The sequence below is a fragment of the Melanerpes formicivorus genome, unplaced genomic scaffold (assembly GCF_026170545.1).
Source record: "Melanerpes formicivorus ecotype bairdi unplaced genomic scaffold, bMelFor1.0.p_v2 SCAF_6, whole genome shotgun sequence".
NCBI lineage: Eukaryota > Metazoa > Chordata > Aves > Piciformes > Picidae > Melanerpes > Melanerpes formicivorus.
In genome coordinates this window covers 25,765,378-25,788,911 of record NW_027142358.1, presented here as the reverse complement: position 1 = coordinate 25,788,911, position 23,534 = coordinate 25,765,378, and the positions used below count along the sequence as shown (strand labels likewise).

At 44.1% G+C, this 23,534-nt stretch overlaps 1 long non-coding RNA gene across 1 annotated transcript; it reads right to left on the bottom strand.

The window, feature by feature from the left end:
- Window positions 1–664: 664 nt before the first annotated feature.
- On the bottom strand, window positions 665–21,535 carry LOC137442026 (uncharacterized). Its single transcript, XR_010987564.1, has 5 exons — window positions 21,250–21,535; window positions 20,075–20,220; window positions 8,979–9,125; window positions 1,463–1,600; window positions 665–1,040 (listed from the first exon to the last, which is right to left on the bottom strand). It is a non-coding gene; the product is annotated as an uncharacterized lncRNA (long non-coding RNA).
- Between the last annotated feature and the right edge of the window lie 1,999 nt (window positions 21,536–23,534).

The window sequence follows — 23,534 nt, the reverse complement described above, 5'->3', positions numbered from 1 at the left end:
ACACCAGCTCCTCAAATCCTATTTTTGCCATTACTTTATTCAGTGTTTTTGAGGAAGGAGCTGATGAAGGGTGAGGAATAGAAATGCACAGAAATCCAAAGGAAGAGTTTTTGACGCTATTGAGAACAGGGTATTTTAAATGGTTGGCTGATTTGTTACCATTCTATCCATCTCTCTGAATCAGCCTCAGCCTTTACACTCAGTAAATCTCGTACTTGTAGCTCTTTTTCCCATATTAGTTTGAAACAGAAAAATATTCAACTATAGCTATATCAGTACCCCCCAACCAGATGAGGATGGTATCAGGGAAGGCATAAGGCCCTGGCCAAATCCCTTCTTCCCTGCCACAGCTGTTGGGTGTTGTTACAGGCCGCCACCCTGAGACCTATGAGCAAGCTTCAAATATTTGCAGCTGACCTCTGGGCATGGAAGGAAGGTTACCACATGCTTCTAAGTCAGGATGGGAGTGTTACTGCCCTTGTACTAGACTTGGTCTGAGGGTGAGGCTCATGAAGCTTATGGCTGCATGCAGTGGGAAAATGGCTTTGATGATTCTACCTGTTCTGTCGGCTCAGTTTTCAGCTGTTTCTCAAAAAAAGCCAAACTAACCACCCCTCATAAAATATTTTTAGAGTCAGAAGTTTTCTTCTGACCTTCTCAGGGGCTTTGTGCTATGAAAGAGGAAGCATGTGGAGCAAGTTTTTATCCTTTTGGTCTTATTTATTACAAGCAAGAGTTTATCCCATACTCTGAGGCACTAACAACTTTGGCACAAGGAACACAGAGTGACCAAAAAGAAAAGTAGCCACTTCTACCTCAGCATGTGCATATCCAGGAAGAGATAGCAAACTTCTCCCAGAAGGTAGCCAGCAGTTGGAGCAGTTCACATTCCATAGCTAAACACTCACCCACATGTTCCTCCTTTTCTTCAGCTATGGGGCTGTCCCACTTCAAAAGGACCGGGGCTCTTCGTTGGGCCTGCAAGAGGCACTCCAGCAGAGGTGACAAGGAGATGTGTGATTGTTTTAGGCACAAAATATCTAGGAAAGATAGAGAATACATAAATGAAGCTATAAAAAGCCATGCAGAAACATAACTAAAGTATGTACTGAGGTGTTATGTCCTAAATCACTTTAAAATGCCAGAGTCACGGAATGGTGGGGGTTGGAAGAGTTCTCTCGAGATCATCCAGTCCAACTCCCCTGCTAAAGCAGGGTCACTCACAACAGGCTGCCCAGGATCACCATGTTGTTGCTAATTTGGAATGTCTCCAGAGAATAAGACTCCACAGCCTCTCTGGGCAGCCTGCTCCAGGGCTCCAGCACCCTCACAGCAAAGATTTTTCCTCATGCTGAAAGGTTTGAGCCATGTGAGCAGGAAATCTTAGAAACTCTGCTCAGCTGGGCAGACACTAAGTAAGTGAAGGAGTCTGTGCTGAATGGCCAACAGAAAAGCAACTCACATGAAGTAAAATGGGAAACTGGGACATAATGAGGTGGCTGTTCTTCAGCGTCCACAAATCAGTATGGTTCTGGAGACTGGGAGACTGCAGGATCTGTTTGTCCCAGATGGTGAGCACAGCATGGCTGCTGCCACTGCTCTAAGCATGCATCAGCAGGTTTGTCACAGCGAAAGAATGCAGGGGAGAGGACAAAGAGAAGAGGAGAAAAAAAGGAGAGAATGAATGAAAATGTGAAACACAGTATTAAAAACAAAGAGGAAAGCAAAATAAAACGGGAAAATGCAAAGAGTTCTTTGAATGCACTCTCAAAGAAAGTCATGAGGGAGGACAAGTAACAATGCAGCTATAAAAGGAAGCAACGGCCTGAGTCCCTTTAGGGGCATGTAAGACATTTGTGAGGTTTTGAGACAAAAATCCATGGGAAGAATGGACTAAAATCCATAAACTAATTGCTGTATAGAAATGTCAAGGCAGAAGAGACTGAATTCCATTGTGCAATGGACAGCATCTCTCTTATCCTCAACAATGACAGTTTTAACTACTATCAAACACTGCAACCACTCCAAAATGCTCCTCCCAGCAGAAAAAACAGGCATTGACAGAATTGTGGGGCGAGCATAACACCGATTCCTCCAGCACCACTTACCACATTTTACAAACACTGTTTTTGATGCCTAGATCAGGCAGCCCTCTCTTTCCAAGTACTAGTTTCTGTGAACCCCATGTATGGCATCACTACTCCCCAAACATATAAAACTCAGTGGCTGTAAAGCTGAGAAGCAAGAATTCATGCATTTTTCTGCTGGAGGTGAGCACAACACTATTCCTCTGTAGCAAGGCAGCATTATCAGGTGGCATTAATATGCCCCAAATCCCAGCCAAAGTGGTTGTTGAAAGTGAAATAGGAATTTATTTTAAAATCAGGCTTTCCAGGAGCTCATGAGGCAACAGAGAAGGGATGGTCTGTGTTTGGTTTACAGAACACAGTACATCATGCTGAGCATAATCAGTGCCAGCTAATCAGATTATTTGATGAGCTAGAGGGAGCAAAATCTATCTTTGAGTTGACGTAATCCACCAATAGACTGCTTAAGGATTCTGGATATGTTCATTCTGTGTCTCAGAAGCTTTTCCCTTACTTATTCATTGAGGCTCAGCTCTTTTCTTTTTTTCCCCTTTTTAATGAGCAAATCTAGGATTAAAGACACATGGTTCAAATAAAAATCAGAAAACAAAACACTTGAGAGAAGTGTTGCCTATGGAGTGGTGCTATTTGCCACACCAGCAGTTCAGCAGGACAGTGCAAGAATATCAGTAACATCAGGGATTGTTTAATGCTATTAGTGGAGACCTTGTGAGGATGGTAACTGACGAAACTGAGGAATATATGAGATTGGAATTAAAATGTGGAAAGGATGGGTTTCTGGCAAGTCCTGAATTTCAGAAGAAAATAGATTTGTATTTTAATTCCACTCTAGCCTAGGCCATAAATTCATAGTACTATTACTCTATTTTAGAGGTATAGTCTGAAAAAATCTATACCTTCTCCCAGCATTTCTCATCAGCTTCAACAACTGGATAAAAAGTAGCTTTCAATCTTACTCCTACTTTTCATCTTACAGAAGGCCATTTAGCAGGATAACTTGTAATGCTATGCCTTATTTACTGAAACACCAAGGGGAAAACAAATCAGAGAAACAGAAAAATGTGTCATTTTCCAACTAGATTATTTCCCTGGAAGAACAGATCTTTGCTTGCTGTTATTCCTAACTTTAAAAGAAAATAATTCAATAATGATACCTTGAGCAACTATGGTTCTCTTGTGTCAGGCAGCACAAAAGCTGTTGTGCCTTCCTTTCTTGTATCTTATACTAAAATGATGTCTGGAAACAATAAAATAATTGCACTAGAGCATTGACTGGGATTACTGTCTCCCTCCCACTGCACAAAGAAATGCTGAAGCAAAGCAAAGACATTTATCGAGCAGCAGGAGCTCATTAGCTTGTTGTCAGGACTCTCTCCCATTGATAGCTCTTACGTGGCTATCTGGTAGGTAAGCAGCATTATAAGCAGCCCTTTAGTAGCACACATTTCTGCTTTCATATAAAGAATATATTTGTTGATTCCCAGATAATGCTTGCCACCCTGAGAAATACAGATTGTGAGATTCAGGAACATGTTGCTTCAGTATTCCAACCACATGCCTCAACTGTGTGTCTTGCCTAAGCTCCTTGAAAAAGAAGTTTAAGCTTCAGCAGCTTCCACTTCCATAAGACAGACGGCTCTGGAGCTGCCAGTCTCCAGGGAAAATTTGAAATTAACAGGGCTTTAACACAAAAGGACAATTTAAAGTATGCATGCAGCTGAAATTGCTTAAATGTTACAGCAAGTTAGATCTTCCATAGAGGTCAGAGTAAGGACTGAGTATTAGAGAATTCAGAAGTATATTTAACTGAGGAGTAAACCCCTGTCTCAACAATAAGCCAGCCAGATCCATGTATAATCATTTGTCTGTACATCTCATTACTGGCCAAGTAAAACAGCAGCAGAGAGGGCAAGTCATTGACTTACATTTGCCCAGTGCAATTCAGAGTAATCAATAAAACCAATTTGGCAAAATTATGCAAAATGTTGAGCTCCTGCTGAAATAATTGGAAATTGGTGAAGCTGCTCAGCCTCATGAAGGTCACGTTCCTCTGCTGGAGACTGAGCCCCTACAAACATTTGAAAGCCTTGACCGGTGAGGGAGGGCTATGCGCTTGCTTTTCTTCCTGGATGCTGCCCTGTTCTTGCACTGTGGTGCTGAGGCACATGGTTTACTGGTGACCTAAGTTAATGGTTGGACTCAATCTTAAAGGTCTCTCTCAAAAGATTCTGTGATTCTTCTTGCAATGACAGAGGTTTCATGTAGCCCAGTCTCTGCAAGATTTCCCACCATACATCTCTCTGTCAAGTCAACTGCTACAGTCAAGGGGCCTGGGCAAATACCCAAGGTGCAGTGACAAAGGTTTGGACCTTTGCCCACAAGCTGTATTTGATCAGTATGGAAAAATCACATTACACTGGGTATATTAGTAACATTTATTACGCAACTGGTGGAGACAGAATCCAGGCTTCACATGTCAGAAGCAGAAGGTGGTTGTCCAGATGAATAGAGCTGGTTACTTGCATCAAATTAGGAAGCTTATTTCTCAGATGGAACAAAAATCTGTTTGGATTAATGCCTTCTTAGCATTCTGTGAAAGAAACAGAAGGTTTGACCTTTCATTTTGGTGCTTTTTCTCTTATCTTGGTATCCAGGCTTCAAATTTGCAACTCTCTTATTCCAAGTGTCCTTGTCCAGATAGCGTATCTTCAAGAGGTTTCTTCTTGTTCTCAGGCACTCACTGAAGAGGTCAAGTGGAGCTGGTCTTCCCTCAGAGCACACATCTCCAAACCATATAATTTCTTGGCTGTCTTCCTCTCACATCAGACAATATTCCAAATAAGGTCTCACTGGCATATTGCTCAAAATCAAAATAGCTTTATCTTGTTTAAGTTTGATAACCCCTTGAGAAAAGTCCCTTGGACTTTGACTTCCCTTTTGAGCTGATGACTGCCTCAGCACATAGTCCTGCTAGACCTTCTCAGTTAAACACTGTTAAATCACAATTCTGTCAACTCTCAGCATTTTAATGTTTTTCTTGGAATATTTGCTTTCTGTCCTAGACCTCCTGCTTCTAGAGTCAAGTGATTAAGTTAAACTCTGAGGTCTTACTTTCAAAGTAGATTTCTAATCCTCAAGGCAAGTGAAGAAAGGCATGAAGTTGGACTAAATATAACCTCAGTCTGAAGGTTCAGAAACTAGAAGTTAAGACGAAAACCACCACAAATAGTGGTTCTTAAAACTCATTACTGAAAAATATATTTCAGAGGGATTTGAGAATGACAGTTTGGCTAAGTTGTGCTTGTTTGCCCCCCCCCCAACCCCCCCACTGTATTTGACTGCCAGTTTCACAATACAGAAGACTTTTTTTCCTCTTTCTTCTTTTGTGCCACTAATGGACCAATACCCCAGCTTAGTGCAGAGGAAGGTGTACAGAGGAAGATTTGCTCTCACCAAGAGGTCACTCACACCAAGATTCTTACATTTAATAATAATCATGGTCTTCCCAAAACTTACTAGGAAAAAGAAGGGATATTAGCATCTATGGTCTCAGCTGCATTTTGGGTAGATGTGCTCTGTTTAGCTGATTTTCTTATACAGCAGAATACCTACATATTCCTTTTCTTTCCGTATCATCAGTCACTGCATTTGGAATGCAGGGTTGCGGTAGCCCATCCCAACATAGCTTTTGTGTTAGATGTGTGTCAGAATTTCATGGAATCATAGAACAACTTGGTAGGAAGGGTCCTCAGGAGATGTTCTGTTTCACCTCCTGCTCAAAGCAGGAACCACTTTAAGGTTAGATCCAGCTTGAAATTCAGATGTTGCATAGGGCCTTGTACAGTTGAGTCAGAGTATCTCCAAGGATGGAGATCCTACAGCTTCTCTGAGCCCTGTTCTAGGGTCTGAGTGACACAGATTATTTTTTTCTGATATGTAGCCTAAGTTTGCACTGGCTGTCTCCAAAACATCCACACTCCTCCTCTTTTCACTGTTATAAGTCTATGTGAAGTTTAGTTTACTTGTTTTCCACTGAGAGATAAGATGACTAGAGATCATGAAGCCCAAAGTGTGCTGAGGCTGCACAAAATAAGAGATTTGAAATTAGAAACACAGCCATTAACTTAAGAAAAACTTTGGCTTCTTTTTTTTCCGGCACAATTCTGAAGGGGCTATGACAAAAACTATTATTTAATTGATATTTGTCATTCAAGAACTGATTAAGGGTTATTAATTCTTTTCTGCTAAATACTTAATTCTACAAAAGACAACATACTGAAAATTTGCCATTAAAAAAAACTGTTTAAAACAAAAATAAAATGATCATACAACTTTTCTATAATTTATCCAGGAACTCTGGAACTTGCTCTCCAAAACTCTGTGTGCTCTCCAAATGTGATCTCCAGTGCGCAAGCCAAGGAGCTCAGGAACCCAACATGGCTGGTTTAGAGATGGCCTCTGAAGTGATGGGTAAACCTCTTTATAACATAAGGCTTCCCCAGAGGCACAATTCATCAAGTCCAGGCATGGCCCTACTGGCAAACTGGCAGCACTTGCTGTAGCTCAAAAATGCACTGAAACTCCTTGGCTTATGCAAAACAATTTGGTTTCAACAAACTGTCATTTACCACAACATCTGCATTTTCTGAAACTGCCTAGCAAGCAACATTTCCTACCTAAAAGGAAATAATTTGCTTAGCATCTAGCAGCCATCTCTCCAACAGCCATTTACCACAAGTGGTTCCAAGATGTCCTGACTTCTAAGTGCAAGGAGAAAGCACCTTCTGCAGCTTACCACACTTGAAAACATCTCAGTGCATTTCACAGCATCTAAACTAGGCTAAACAAGTTACATCCTAGGCACACTGAGCCCTCGGGGGAGCACAAACAGTCTAGTTCCAACTACAGTCACATTATGAAGACCTAATTTAGTCCTGACGTTTTGAAATACACATGCAAGCTGTTTTGCACAAGGTCACCCCCAGCAGAGAGAAGAGTATTTTTATTCTTAGCAGGAAGACCTGGAGTTGTGAAAAATATTCTTGTCTTCCATCCTCATCTGCATGCTGGTTTGTTATTGTATTGTTTTTTTTTTCATCTTACTTGCATTAAATGATCAGTGGAAGAGGCTGTAATTTATGTAGCATTCCAGACAGCTCTCTCAGGGGCTACATATAGAATAGAATAAACCAGGTTGGAAGAGACCTTCAAGATCATCACGTCCAACCTATCACCCAACACCACCCAACCAACTAAACCATGCAACCAAGCTGTCAAGTCTCCTCCTGTACACCTCCAGCAATGGTGACTCCACCACCTTCCCAGGCAGCCCATTCCAATGGGCAATCACTCTCTCTGTGTAGAACTTCCTCCTGGCCTCCAGCCTGAACCTCCCCTGGCACAGCCTGAGACTGTGTCCTCTTGTTCTGGTGCTGGTTGCCTGGGAGAAGAGACCAACCTCTGCCTGTCTACAACCTCCCCTCAGGTAGTTGTAGACAGCAATAAGGTCACCCCTGAGTCTCCTCCTCTCCAGGCTAAGCAGCCCCAGCTCCCTCAGCCTCTCCTCATAGGGCTTGTGTTCCAAGCCCCTCACCAACTTTTTTGCCCTTCTCTGGACACGCTCCAGCAAGTCAACATCCTTCCTAAACTGAGGGGCCCAGAACTGGACACAGTACTCAAAGTGCAGCCTAACCAGTGCAGTGTACAGGGGCAGAATGACCTCCCTGCTCCTGCTGGCCAGGATGCCATTGGCCCTCCTGGCTGCCTGGGCACACTGCAGGCTCATATTCAGCCTACCATCAACCAGCAGCCCCAGGTCCCTCTCTGCCTGGCTGCTCTCCAGCCACTCTGACCCCAGCCTGTAGCACTGCATGGGGTTGTTGTGGCCAATGTGCAGAACCCGGCACTTGGATGTGTTAAATCTCATGCCCTTGGACTCTGCCCATCTGTCCAGCTTGTCGAGGTCCCTCTGCAGAGCCTCTCTACCCTCCAGCAGGTCAACTCTTGCCCCCAGCTTGGTGTCATCTGCAAATTACCTGATGATGGACTCAATATAATACAACCACCTTCATTTTAAGTGCCTTTTTTTTTTTTTTTGTTAATAAATTATCTCAAAAACACTGTGCAGTTTTAAAACTGAAAAGACAATGGAGGCTACCTGGTATAGATGGAAAATTGAACTGCATTTGGTGACAAATAAAGCATTGAGCCACAAAAATGATGACTAAGAGGAGGTGAAGGAGGAAAAAAAAGATCAGAAGGTAAAATATGACCAAAATAAGACATTCTGATATTCTTAGGCACAGTCTCGCCCTCTTCTTATATAGAATACTTTCAAAAGGTGACTCCTGACCCTCTGTATTTTTCCTTAAGGGTTCATACCAAGCACAGAGCATAATGATTTACATCTGCCAGCCACTAATGACCCTTCCTCGTGGTACTATTTCCTTGGGTGCTCTGTTTTTCTCCATTGCCATGACAATACTTCCCACACCAGAGGAAATATTTAGCTGGCATCTTCCTGTAGAGTAGCAATTTCCCCATTTTCATAACTCAAGCCTTCCTCACCCAGCAGCTGCACTATCCGCTTGAGTTCTTGAGTATTAGTTTTATGAGTTTCTTCTTTTTCAGTCTTGATCAGATCAGTTCAAGGGAAAGATACCTACAGCATCTTAAAGAACAGCTGTTCTTTACAAATCAACCCCAGGAAGTATTTTGTCTGTTTACACTGTGAATTGGCAGAACATCGGCTTCTGTATCCTGAAATATTCTATCATCTCCCATTAAACAAATAGGGAACTGAATCTCCCTTCCTAGCCACAGGTGACAAATATAAGCAGGAGAAAAGTAAACATCCAGTTTAGCTCTCACCTCAATGCATTTGCTGAGATCCCTATCGTGTTATCTGGTTCCAGTTCAACAATATCCTTGGGAAAACAGGAGAGTACATTGAGGAGGTCTTTTCTTCTTTCACTGTATGTCAGTTTCTTCACTGTGCTCACATCCTTCTTGGCTAAACTGGTGGATAAACATGTCCATTAAAAAAAAAAAAAAATTAATTTCCTAACCTTGGAAAAGGTTAGAAAGCAAGCTGTGTGGTGTTTGGTCTTACTTTTGCACAGCATAGCACGAAAAAGAACTGTATGTGGAACTTTGAAAAGCTTGGTCAGCCAATCCTCAGCCTGTCCTCCAATGCTAAGTTACCTGGAAATCTGCTTCTTCACTTAAAAAGTAATTAAAATATAGAATCATATAATGATTTGAGTTGGAAGAAAACTTTCAAGGTCATCTAGTTCAACACCCCCATAGTCAGAAAGGGCATCTTCAACTAGCACAGGTTGGTCAGAGCTCCAGACAACCTGACCTGGAATGGGTTCCAGGGATGGGGCATCTCCCACCTCACTGGGCCATTTTGGTCAGTGTCTCACCACTCTCATTGTAAAGAACTCCTTGATTCTCCCTCTTTTAGTTTAAAACCATCATCCCTTGTCCTGTCACAACAGGACCTGTTAAAAAGCTTGACTCCAGCTTTCTTTAGGCCCTTTGCAGATCTGTTTTACTTTGGTGCAGTGACATTGCCTACTGTAGGTTTTGGGTTCAAAGGCTTTTTTTCCTTGTAGGATTTCTAATGGCATGAGGGTTCCTGAATCCTGCACTCATCACGCTTCTACCAGCTGCAGGCAGAGCACCTGTGGTCCTGTGTCAGTCTGGTAATAAACAGTAATAACAGACTCAAAGCTGTCATAAGAGGATATGACCAAGCCTTGTTTGGGTGATGGAGAAGTCAGCCACGTCTGGTGACTTACCTGAGATGATCTCAGAGAGAAGAGAATCTGCCCACAACACAGAGCTTGCTGCTTGCCCACAAAGACAGTTTACCCCTTCCATGGCAATGGTCCCAGTATCAACTCCTCTAGCATCCTATCTCCTTCGTACTCACCAAACACAAGAGAGTATGCATTAGTCAGCATGGTCTTTGTGGAGACAGCCTCAGCTCTCTCCTGTTCTGGTCCAGGTGGTCAAAACTGGATTACATGTGCAGCAATGTGCCCTTGTGGCCAAGAAGGCCAACAGTGTTCTGGGGGTGTATTAAGAACAGTGTGGCCAGCAGGTCAAGGAAGGTTCTTCTCCCCTTCTACTCTGTCCTGGAGTATTAGCTCCATTGCTGGGCTCTCCAGTTCAAGAGAGACTGGGAACTGCTGGAGAGAGTCCAACATAGGGACACAAAGATGCTAAGGGAAACTGGAGGATCTTTTTGAGGGGAAAAAAAAAGCAGAGACACCTGTGGCTCTTTAGCCTGGAGAGGAGCAGACTGAGAGGAGATCATCTTAGTGCTCATCAATATCTAAGAAGTGGAGGTCAAGAGGATAGGGCTGGGCTCTTTTCAGTAGTGACTAGCGATAAAACAAGGGGCAATGGGCACAAACTGGAACACAGGAGATTTCACTTGAACTTAAGGAAAAACTTTTACTTTGAGGGTTTTGGAGCACTGGAACAGGCTCCCCAGAGAGGCTGTGGAGTCTCCTTCTCCAGAGACTTTCAAAACCCACATAGACACAGTCCTGTAGAACCTGCTCTGGGTGACTCTAGTTGGAAGGTTGAACTAGATAATCTCTGGAGGTTGCTTCCAACCCCTACCATTCTATGTTTCTGTGAGTTTATTTTCTCCCACATGTGGTGTAAGTTCTGTGCTCTCACTATCCCACAGCTTGTGGGTGGGGGAAAGACTTTAACTCCTGCAAGATTTCTCACCCTCAGTGATTCTGCATGCCTGCACAGACTGCGACAGCTTTTGTACAAGTGGTGGAGCTTGTACAAGACTTTGTATCGGGGATGTATGAACCTCACAGTTCAGCCTGCCCTACAAAGGAGCCTGTGCTCCTTTTCTGACTAGCAGGGCAAGCAGTTTCCCCATTTTTGTTTAGGAAGTCACACTAATCACAGGCATACTTCATGCAAGCAGCCAACATTCATGCCAACACTGTTAAAATCTCAATGTTTCCAGCTTTCCTCAGAACCAGTAAGTAAAGAATGGTTGTTCATGGGGCAAGCTCACACTCAGACTGCTCTTCTGTGGTGACACTGGGCAAGTGGCAAACACTGCACAGTCACTGTAAATTCATATTTTTCTGGCCTCTTTAGGAGCTAGGCTAGAGCTGCCTGGAACAGGATGTGTGCTCCTGCTGCCTACTGTGACAAAGAAGGTGCCGCAGGAGAGGAAAGTGAGTCATTCCTGTGATCATTAATTAATTGGTGCCCTGCTGCTGCTCCAGGCAGGCCAAACAGATTACATATGGCAAAACTGACATAAACAAGTAGAAAATTTTACTGAAGGAACTTGGGAAGGCATTCAGACCCAGGCAGTGATCCAGTCTGCTCCCTTCTGAAAATGTTCCTAGGTCCTTGGATCCATTAGGTTTTTCCCTAATAAAGGTGGGGTTCCCAGATTAGAGGATGCTCAGAAATTACTCTCCCTGGTGAGACAAATGCTTCTCTTTCTAACCTGGATGGATGAAGTTTAGAGTTTGATTAAACTACAGCCAGGCAACTGCTTCCCAGCAGATACTTCATGTTCCCTGATAAAGGGCTGATATTTCTACCACCAGCGCTGAGATGAGGAATTAATGGCAATCATTGCATTGACATCTCCATGTTTCTGAGGAGCCTTTCTTCACATCCTGCCAGAGTGCCTGCCCTGATGTTCCCTCTGTATCCCATCCCAAAGGAAAAAGCTGACAAGAAAAGGCAATATTGCTACCAAAATAAAGGGTCTTCCAGCCCCAGCCCGCTCAGAGAAAATAATTCTGGGTCCCTCCCAGCTTTCTGTGCCATTCTCTGAAGCTGCTGGCAGAGAGGAAACAGGGGCTCAGCACAGCAAAGGAGGGGAATGATTCTCCCAAGAGCATGGACTGCCTGCCAAAGAGCTCTGCCAGGTACTTGCTGTTTAAATTGCTTAATATATTATATTAAACCAAGATCAGTATTAGATATATGGTCTCCATTCCTGTCCAGAGCTTGTCCAGAGCACACAGCATCTCATTATGGCCACATCAAGGCACAGACTGTGATGTATGGGTGCATCTTCTGAAGGCAGCTTCCTCTTTCCTGTACCACATTAATCATTTCTCACCTCACCCTGGCCAAAGGACTGGAGATGTTGAGAGAGTGCAGACACCTTCTGTTCTTAAACTGACCTCTTGCAAATTCTGAGTGCACAAAAAGTGCTGAAGTACAAAAGCAACCTTTGCAGGGAATCCCAGCATAGTGAGGGTTGGAAGAGACCTCTGGGGATCACTTAATCCAACCCCCCATGCTGAAGCACAATCTCAGCACCCACAGCAGGCTGCCCAGAATCACCATGTCCAGGTAGGCTTTGAGTATCTCCAGGGAAGACTCCTCAGCCTCTCTGGGCAGCCTGCTCCAGTGCTCTAACACTTTCACAGGGAAAAAAAAAAAATTCTCCTCATGTTTAGGTGGAGCTATGGTAAGGTCACCCTCTGATATCCATCTGCACAAATCTGCCTGCTGTTGAGACTGATGGATAAAGCCACAGCAGGAGAACACAATCTTGCTCTTAGTCTCCATAAAGGCAAGGTCCACCATCCTTCCAAGTGCTGAAGGCTCAGGCCCAAACTCTAATTGCTTTGTTGTTGTTAAGTTACAATGGTCTGTGATAAAATCTCCAGCTATACACTGCATTTCCCTGACACAGATCCACAGCAGCAGATACACCTTGATGCCTGAGATGTAGCAGACAACCCCGGATGCCCACTGTCTTGGCACTCAGGGCACAGCCACCAAGTCCCTGTTTGAGTAACCATATAGCATCAAGGCTGGCAAAATTTGATCATTAATGACTTTTTCTGGACCCCTGGGTTAAGGCTGATGTGGTGTACTTGGTAAGTAAAGTGTATGAGGTCGCAGAGCTACAATAGTTTATTAATTTGCCTCATTAATCTAATTCCCTGGTCTCCTTTGGGAAAGGCCAAATGAATCGTATGTAGATGGGAAAAGTCAGCACAGCAGGAAGAAACACAGAGGGCTGGCACACAAAAGCCAAAATGCATTTAAAAAACTATTGGATGAGTATTAGTCATGACTAGAAGCTAAAAGAATGACTATTCAGTACCAGGAAGAAAATTCTCATCTGCATAGAAGTGGGGAACCCTATGGAAGAAACCCCATGGAAGACTATTATAAGCTTTCTAAAGATGTCTCCTCTGGGTGAAGCTGGGAAAACACAACTTGCTACAGGGGTTTCCATGGATGGGTGCCTCTGTACTGCTGTTTTCTTAGGTAAAGATGCAGCTTTGCAAGGAAAGACCCAGAATTGAAGCTTGTGGAAAGCAATATCCTACAACGAACCTCATAGTAGATCACCACAACTGCTGGTAGGTCAGATGTGAGATAATCTTCCCTTGTTTGCCTCACCTCCCCTGTGTGGTCAAAGCCACAATAAATACTTTGGTATGTTCTGTAAATTCAGCTGGAGGAAAGCTTTGCTTTCAGATTTCTAGTCAAGTCACATATCTCAGCAGAAATTCTCAGAAATAGGCTGAAAGCTGTCTTCTGATGAAGAGCTTGAAGTCAGGTTTCAATTTACTTGATATTAAAGGTGTTTGAGACACGTGTCTAAGAGATGGCTTTCAGGGTTTAATTCTTAACCACACAGAGGCACTGGGGAGATCTGGAGCAGAGCAGGGCAGAACATTTGCTTTGTCTGGATAGGTATTTCCAAAATCCTCATGGAGAACATGCAGAGAACAAATTACAGGGCCAGCCTCCCTGTTTTCTTCCACAAACTAGGATCTCTCTTAGCAGTTGTTATGTGCAACTGTTGTGCATGACTGAATTTCCATTCCCTAATGCTCATGATGTCCCAGCTTGGAACCACCATCAATTTGATACCTTAAAAGGACTGCTCTCCCCTAGACTTCAGAGATTTCAGATTATAGCTTGTCAGATAATCTCATCCCTGATCCAAAATGCAGCTCAGTACTTTTTTTACCTATTTGCTCTAGTATAAACCATTTGAACAGCCTTCTACTGTCTCCACAGAAAACAATTAAACCAAGGGTCAAGACCTGATCCCATAACTCCAGGATTTAATAATCCTTTCATCATTATGACACTTTAAAAGTCATTAACTGTTCAGTTCACTTCATTTTCACAAAGTGAAAGACCTGCCTCACACTTGGTCTTTCTCTGCAGCAGCACATTACATCTACTTGACTCTCCCATCCTTCTGTGAAGGACTTGGATCTTTTCTTCTGTGTTTCTCTGCTGAAGCAGCAGTGGGCTGGATTTCTGATCAGCCCAGTGAAAGGCAGACAAGGTGCAGAGGCCACACCTTGAGTACTGGATTTGGTTTTGGGGACACTGAGGTGCTGGAGAATGTCCAGAGAAGAGCAACGAAGCTGGTGAAGGACCTGGAGAACAGAACTCATGAGGAGTGGCTGAACACTAGGGTTGTTTAGCCTAGAGAAAAAGAAGTCTGAGGGGATACCTTATTGCTCTCTACAGCTTCTGAAAAGAGGTTGGAGCTAGGTGGGTGTTGGTCTCTCCTCTCTAGTATCAAGTGGTAGAGTGAAAGGAAATGGCCTGAAGCTGTACCAGGAGAGGTTTAGGTTGGATCTTAGAAGAAACTTTCACTGAAAGGGTTCTCAAAAATGGATCAACAGATGCAGAGCTGTGGCACTGAGGGACATGGTTTGGCACCAGCCTTGGTAGAGTTTGGATCTTAAAGATATTTTCAAGCCAAAACAATTCTATGATTCTATAACTACATCATGGCATTTGGGAGACTCAGCCTGGATGAAGGGGGTTGGTGCAGGAGCCTGGAGAGATGTGGTGCACATCTGTTAAATACCTGGGGACTCATAATACTGCTGAGATCCCTGATAAAGAGCACCTGGGGAAGGTAGTGGGGCATCAGCTGCCAAACTGTTAATCACTGCTGTGGCAGTGACTCAGTGAGAAGTTTTAGGGTAATTTATTTCTCTTTACTCTTAGCCACATAAACAGGCTAGATGGTTGTCTAACAGAGATACCAGACTGGAGAAGTTCAATAGCTCCAGCAGAAGAATCAGATTTAAGTTTTTCTCTACCAAATACACAGCAATGGTCAGCAACATCTTTTAACTGCAGGTCCCATCACACACGGGGAGCCCACGTGTCCTCTGCATCCATACCTCCCTCACCCAGCAACCTGCTCTCTCCCACTGCACTAATCAGACCTTTCCAAAGATATTTACTAGCTCTTTCCCTGTTCAAAATCCCAAAATAATTGTCAGGTGCTATTTAAAGCCCTTCAGAGAGCAACACACCACGGGTGCAAACAAAACCCTTCTGGGTCAGCCCAGCCTGGCTGTTTATAGACACTAAAAAAGGCCAGTCACATTGCCCAGATAAGCACAGAGAGTCCCGCTCGTCAAGAACATCCCTGGAGCTGGGCATGGCCAAGCCCATGGGTCATGCAACTGCACTTCCTTAGTCTGCCTAGGTCACAGCCAGAACAGGCATCACAGGTTTAGGTGGTGCTCCATGTCCCTGGAGATATGTGCAGCTTAATTGGTGACGATACTTCTTCCAACACATCCAGGCAGCAGCGCAAGGGAAAAGGACCTCTACATCTGTTGGGGGGGTCTAAGGCATGCTGTGGCACTGCTGCAGGGGTGCAACCTGCAGGAAGATGCATCAGTGCTCAGTGCAGTAGATCAGTGCTGGTCTTTGTATCAAGAGAGGGAACATGAAAACATGGGCATGAAAAAAAAAGGACACCATCCGAGTGAGTCACAGTGGCATCCAAGCTGTGTCTCCGGCCCATGGTTTACTCTGGAGTTTAACAAAATATAAAACAGGTCACAGAATCAGAGCCCTAGGGGTCATCTGAGTCCTCTGGAGATCATCTAGTCAAACCACCCCCCTAAAGCAGGGACACCTAGAGTAAATCACACAGGATCATGGCCAGGCAGGTTTGGAATCTCTCCAGAAAGGGAGACTTCACAACCACCATGGGCAGCCCTACTCTAGGGCTCTGGCATGCTCCAAGTGAAGAATTTTTTTCTTTATGTAGAACCTCCTGTGTTCCAGTTTGTGCCTCTTGTCCCTTGTCCTGTCACTGGACACCACTAAGAATCCTGCTGCAGCCTCCTGACTCTCACACAAACTTTTTCAAATTGCAGGGGGAATTCAAATGACAGAGAATTTCTTGCCACAAATACTATGCAGTACACAAATGTCAGCAGACCACCTTCAAAGTGGTGTTAAGGTCATTCCTATAAATAAATCATCCCAATTCTGATGAGCCCTTTGGAGCTTCCCAGGAAATATGCATCCTAGCAAACTGGATCTCCCCTGAAAGAGGAGACAGGTAATGACTGCTCATTTCAATGCTGCAGGAACCAACAGCTTAAATGGGACCAACAACAGCTGCTCCATTTTGTAACTTCTCTAATGAATAATGCAGTATGTTCAATAAGACAATGGGCAATGTGTTCCAACTAACTGATATCAAATACTAGCAGAGCTCACGGCCCCAGGACTGCCTGCTCACTCAGGATAAAAGCAGAGATGAATCCACTTCACAGGAACTGGCTTTCCACACCTGGGTGTGCTGGGATGCACTGTGGTGCATATGTGTAGCAGTGGGCATATTTAACCAGGTAGGCATCTGGGGCCCACATACAACTGTATTGCTTGACTGGATATCAAACCTTACATAGACAATCATGCAAATAACCTTCTAGATGCCAACAAGCAGAAGAAAATGCTCTACATTTCTTCCACCCATCCTTCTCTAAACTGGGAAAATATGGATTTGATGGGTGGCCTGCTCAGTGGATAAGGAATTGGCTGGATGATTGCTTACAAAGGGTAGTAGTGGTCAATGGCTCGATGTCGAGATGGAGGCAGGTGACTAGTGGTGTCCTGCCTGCCAACAAAGAGGCAGTTGCTTTGGTGAGTTTACGTCTGAGAATTCATCTGAGGAAAAAAAAAAAACAATCAGCTGGCAGCTTGGGTACAACACAGGAGGTGATGTCCAAGCCACAGAAGCACATCACATGGGACAAACGGCCTGGAGCTATGTGGCCTGGATTTGGCTGTGTGGCCAAAGTGCTGTGCCACTGCTGCCAGTAAACATTATTGGTGGGGCAAAGGAAAATTAAACATGTAGGGAATCATCTGATTATGTGTTTTTAACATTGATTGTATTGAGAGCTTACTAGAAACTACTTTGCAAGGAGAAATTTAAATACCAAAGAGAACATTAGGGCTAATGCAAGCGTGGTGAATCACACAGGGTTTGCATGTCTTGTGCTCAACTTCCATGGCCATTACACTCAAACTGGAAAATAATTGGATCTAAAAAAATAAGAATAATAAAAGACACCTTAATTTTTTTAAAAGTATTACTACTTCACCCTAAAGCTTCTGCTGACCTTCAATAACACAGAGCAGATCCAGCTGACACCTTTTAACCACAACCCATTTTAAAACATTAATCCTTAGGCACAGCATCATTATCCCCTTTCTGGGATGGGGGAGAATGTGGTCAGGAAATGGGCTCAGCTGCTAGAGCTGCAGCAAGCAGGGGGTGATGCACTAAAGCTCTTCACCTCAGAGCACTAGTTTTGCCCACATGGAGCAGAGAAAGCAGGAAACACAAGAAGGACATTAAACTGTTGGAGCAGGTCAAGAGTAGGGTCACAAGGATGATCAGAGAGCTGGAGCACCTACCCTGTGGGGACAGGATGACAGAATTTGGGCAGTTCAGCCCAGAGAAGAGACCTTATAATGGCCTTCCAGTACCTGAAGGGGGCCTGCAAGAAAGCTGGGGAGGGACTTTTTACAAGGGCTTGTAGTGATACGATGAGAGAAAATAGATTGAAGCTGGAAGAGGGGAGATCAAACATTGGAATAGTCTACCCAGGGCAGTGGTGGACTCACTATCCCTGGAGGTGTTTAAGCAGCATGTGGACCTAGCACTCGGGGACATGGATTGGTATTGACCCTTCAGTGCTGGGTAGAGGGTTGGACTGGATGATCTTTGAGGTCTCTTCCAACCAGATGTTTTCTGTGATTTAGACTGGTTATCAGAAAAGTTCTTTACAGTGAGGGTGGTGAGACAATGGAAGAGTTTGCCCAGGGAGGTTGTGGATGCTCCTTCCCTGGAGGCACTCAAGGCCAGGTTGGACAAGGCCTTGAGCAACCTGGTCTAGTGGAAGGTGTCCCTTCCCACGGTAAGGGGCTTGGAAGTAGATGATCTTTAGGGGTTCCTTCCAACACCAACCATTCTATGGGTGCAATGATGTGCTGGGCAGAGCAGGGGGCAAGAGCTAGCTCAGTGTTTGGTTCCTGGGACAAATCCAGGACAGTGACACCACCCCAGCATGTGAGAGAAACTGATCAAACCCATTACAAGATATAAAAGCTTTTATCTGTAATGCCTGTACTGTCAGGGAAAAATATCCCAACTTGTGTTACAATATTCTCATGGTAAAGTTATCTGTGCCATTTTTCTGGTTAACATTAAAAAAAATAGCTGCACTGGGATGCAAATCAACCTCTGATTTTAATTATTTTACACTGGGGGTAAAAATAAAGGATGGGGAAAGTTTGCAAGTGAAAGAGAACTGCAGTAGAACAGGCAGCATGTGCTGCATGATTGTTTCCCATAAAGGATGACAATTGTCGATTAACCTGAAAATCTGTCAGGAAAGGTTCGCTCTGGACTGAAAAGGCTTTTGTCCCTAAAATGGAGAACACTTATGATCAATAGCCAGTGTAGATTCTATAATGAGCTCAGCTGAAAATGGGTGGTAGACACATTCACATCTTACAGTAGTGTTAGATGGATGAAACAACCACCTCCTCAACTTCCCACGTCTTATCAAATACTGTGCAATCAAGAGATGTTGCCAGTGGCAACCATGAGCATTTCACCTGCTTGAAGGTCTCTCTCTCCTTTGCTTTAGCTGCTTCCTGGACTCTGAATCCTGCTGCACATGGCCCACGGCCAAGGGCTCTGCATGTCATGGGCTGTCCTTTCTTTTCCACCAGGCATGTGACTGGAGTTAATGGGGGCTGGTACAGACCTTTACAAGATGTCTGGGCACTGCATTTTGATGTGCTCATTTGGCATCCAATAAAGTCAAGTCCCTGATGATGGGATGGAACAGAATAACGGAAGGGACATATAAAGATCATCTAGTCCACCTGCAATGGGATAGCATAGATCAGTTCATTAAAAATTAGGAGCTCCAAGAGGCATAGAACCATAGAATTGTTTAGGCTGGAATAGGCCTTTAAGATCAGAGAGTCCAACTGTTAACCCATCATTGCCAGGTCACCACTAAACCATGTCCAACAACTCTACATCTACACAGCTTTTAGATCCCTCCAAGGACAGAGACTCCAGCACTGCCCTGGGCAGTGACAACCCTTTTGGGGAAGACATTTTTCCTAATATCCAACCTAAACCTCTCCTAGTGCAATTTGAGGCCATTCCCTCTTGTCCCATCACTTGTTACTTGTAAGAAGAAACCTACACCCATCTCACTACAGCCTCCCTTCAGGGAGTTGTAGAGACTGAGAAGGTCTCCCAGCACAATCCTTTTCTCCTGACTAAACAGCCCCAGATTCCTCACAGCTGCTCCTCACCAGACCTGTTCTCCAAACCCTTCACCAGCTTCATTGTCCTTCTCTGGACACTCTCCAGCACCTCAGTGTCTTGAGTACTGAACCCAGTACTCAAGGTGGGGCCTCACCAGTGCCAAATGCACAGGGACAATCAATGCTCTTCTTGTAAGGAGGGACCCAAAACTGAAGAGTCTGAGTGAAGCTGCCCAAGGACTCAGAAGCTCATCTGTTCTTGCAGTTATGAAATCAGAAACCAGCAGGTCACATTCTGCAAACAAATATGCATATATCCCTCGAACGTAAGCCAGGTGACGCAGGGACCTTACCTTCTCCAGCACTCGACCTTCAGTCTCTGCCTTGAAGTAGATCCTCTTCCTTGGTGTTTAAAGTACTTCTCCACTCACCCCAACTGGTTCCACCAAGTAAAATGTTTTCTGAAGATTTTATCAAAATGTAGGAAATAAAATAAACCCTGTGGATTTTCAGCAAATAAGTCATGTTAGTGGATTTAAACATGCTGAAAAACTCCACCTGCTCTACTTTTAAAAACCCCTCACCCTTCTTCACCAGTGGATCTTCTCCCCAACTACAGATTCACACTCCTCCAGCCTCCCACTAAGGGAAGCCAGCCAACGCCTGGCTGCAGACAGCAGTTGTCAAGAGAGTCTCTGATGGAAGGAAGGGCTCGGTCATTTAATGCTCTGCAGATGGCACACAGCACATTACATTTCACCAGCAGATAAGCTGGCAGATGCTGTTGGTGGGCTGGCCACAGTGGGCAGGCTGCCACATCACATCACACTCCGCTCTCTGCACCCTCCAGGGTCAGCACCTGGCAAGGGCCAAGCCTGCTTTTCCTTAGGGACCTGTCCTGTATATCTCAGCTCTCCATCTTTGTGTTTTTTCCATTAGACTTGGAAAATGATTTGAGTCAGTGGTCTTAAAGGTCTGTTTCAACTGCAACCATTCTATGGATCACCTGCACCATCTGGCTGGCTGAGCTGCAGTATAGACTCATAGAATCATAAAGGTTGGAAAACATCTCTAGGATCATCAAGTTTCACTACTGACTTATCACTGCCATGCCCATTAAACCATGTCCTGAAGTGTCATGTCTACATATTTTTTGAACACCTACAGGGATGGTGACTCCACCATCTCCTTGTGCAGCTTGTTCCAATGCCTGACCACTTTCAGTAAAGAAATTCTTCATAATGTCCAACTAAAACCTTCCCTGGTGCAACTTGAGGCCATTTCCTCCCATCCTATCACTTGATACTAGGGAGAAGAAACTGACCTCTGTCTTACTACAACCTCCTTTCAGGTAGCTGTTGAGAGTAAAAAGGTCTCCTCTCAGCTTCCTCTTCTTCAAACTTAACAACCACAGTTCCCTCAGCCTCTCCTCATTCTATCAACTCTTTCTATTCTACAGTCTGATGACACCAGCTCCTCCTAAACACTGCTTGGTTTTCCTCAAGGTCTTATCTATACATAAACCAACCTGACAGATGAAGACCAAAGTGATGATAAATGTAGTGATGTGCTCTTCCAGCACCTGCTAAAAAGTTGTGCTCAAGTTTATTCTATTCAGTGCTTTTTAGGGTTTTCTCTCCTTCCCCTGAAAAATGCTGGGTTGGTTGGGGTTTTTTTTTACCCATCTTTGAAAGGACAACTCTAAAAGACTTGAGTCAGTGCCTTTTGTAAGCATAACTTTAAAAAGAGTAGATGAAATATCTGCAGAGAAGTTTGATGGAGCACAAAAAAGAGCAGCAGCACAATAGTAGGTGTCAGTCTGCAAAAGTATTCCTGGAAAAGGGAAGAGCACAAAGTGTTCGTATCAGAGACATTTTGATTATAATCCCCCCTCCCCCCCACAATGACTCTGCAGTTACAGCTCAGAATTACTCTAAGAAATTAAGAGTGATTTGGGGGGGGGGGGGGAGAAATCATAAGGCAGACCAGTCAGGGACTGAGCCATCTTCCTAAGATAATCAGAGAATGTTAGAGGTTGGAGGAGACCTTTAGAGATCATCAAGTCCAACCCCTACCAAAGCAGGATCACCCAGGGCAGGCTGCACAGGAACACATCCAGGCAGGTTTTCAAAGTCTCCAGAGAAGGAGAATCCACAACCTCTCTGGGTAGCCTGTTCCAGGGCTCTGTCACCCTCACAGTAAAGAAGTTTCTCCTCATGTTGAGATGGAACTTCTTATGGTTCAGATTGTGCCTGTTGTCCCTTGTCCTGTTACTGGGCACCATCAAAAAGAGACTGGCACTTTCATCTTGATACCCACCCTACAGATATTTATAGACATCAATAAGATACCCTCTAACCTTTCTCATCTCAAGACTACACAGCCCCAGGTCTCTCAATCTTTCTTTACAGAAGAGATGTTCAAGTCCCTTAGTCATTTTCATAGGTCTCTGTTGGACTCTCTCTCCAGTAACTCCCTCTCTTGAAATGGGGAGCCCAAAACTGGACACAGTATTCCAGGTGTGGTCGCATCATTAGTTTTGCTACCCTACACAGTCTCATTGAATGCCCTCACAACCCCATGAGACCAGTGAAGTAATCTCCAGCACAGTCTCTTTTGTTGTCTCCAAAACCATAGATGAACTCATCTGAACCTGAATGCTACCAGTCCACCATTGATAACCCTGGAGCCTGCCAGAAACTTTGGGCAAGTTATCAAACACCAGAACAAGCTTCTTGTCTCTTCATTTGCAGTTAGCAAATGAAACTTCAACAAAAGTATTCATAAAGAAAATCAATCTTTCTGTGTCCTTGTTCTCAGCTAGAGCTAAGCTCAGGCACTTTAGACCTGAGCAGATTATTCTAACACTTGAGTATTTTATATCATATTAAAATTGCAACACCCTGCAGCCATAATGTATGCTGGAACCCCATCTGGAGATAGATAAAAACCTAAATGCTATTCCCAGAGATCAGTTCCATCTACAGAAGTTATCCATCAAAGTAATTACATAGACCTAAAGCCCTATAAATGCATTGTATCATCAGCTGGTGACATGCAAAATTCCACCTCCTCACTAGAAACTGGCTTGAGTACAGTTCAGCAGCTTTGATAGATCACTCAAAAAACCCCAACCCCAAAGTTAAACCAAAGCCACATCATCTAACATATTCATGAGGATCATTCAACTTCTTAGATATAAAACTTCATCAAAAAGCAGCTTGAGAGCTGCTGTTGAGTCCTAGGATGGCTTTATAGTTTGTTTGCTACCACAATCTCATACCCTGGTGTGGTAGTGTGGAGAGAAGGGCCTAGCCTCCTCTCCCCTTTTGTTAAAGGCACAGCCTCAAACAGTCACACCTGGAGCCCTGTCAATATTGTCATAGTGAAGTGTAAATAGAAATAAATGAACAATTCCCAAACTGCTCCCATTCAGAAAACAAAAAATGTGGTGCTCCTTTCAGTGGGATGTTGGGGGAAAAGAAAGTTCTATCCATTTGAAGAACATTCAGGTTCACTGGGTAGAGTAGGGTTAATGATTGGACTTGATGGTCTTGAAGGTCTTTTCCAACCTAAATGATCTGATGATTCTGTGTTTCTTTGTTGGTTACCTAACCCAGCTGGAGCTTGCAGCGCGAAGGCATGATCAAGATAGGCTGGTCTTCACAAATAAACTCAGTTTCTCTTTCAAAAACATGCTGGGAACATATCTCCACAGCCCTGAAAGATTTCTTCCTGCTCCTTGAGTACACTGGTCTGCTGTTGTAGAGGAGGCTGGCATGGGTTTTGTTTTGGAAACATCCACCAGCGGAC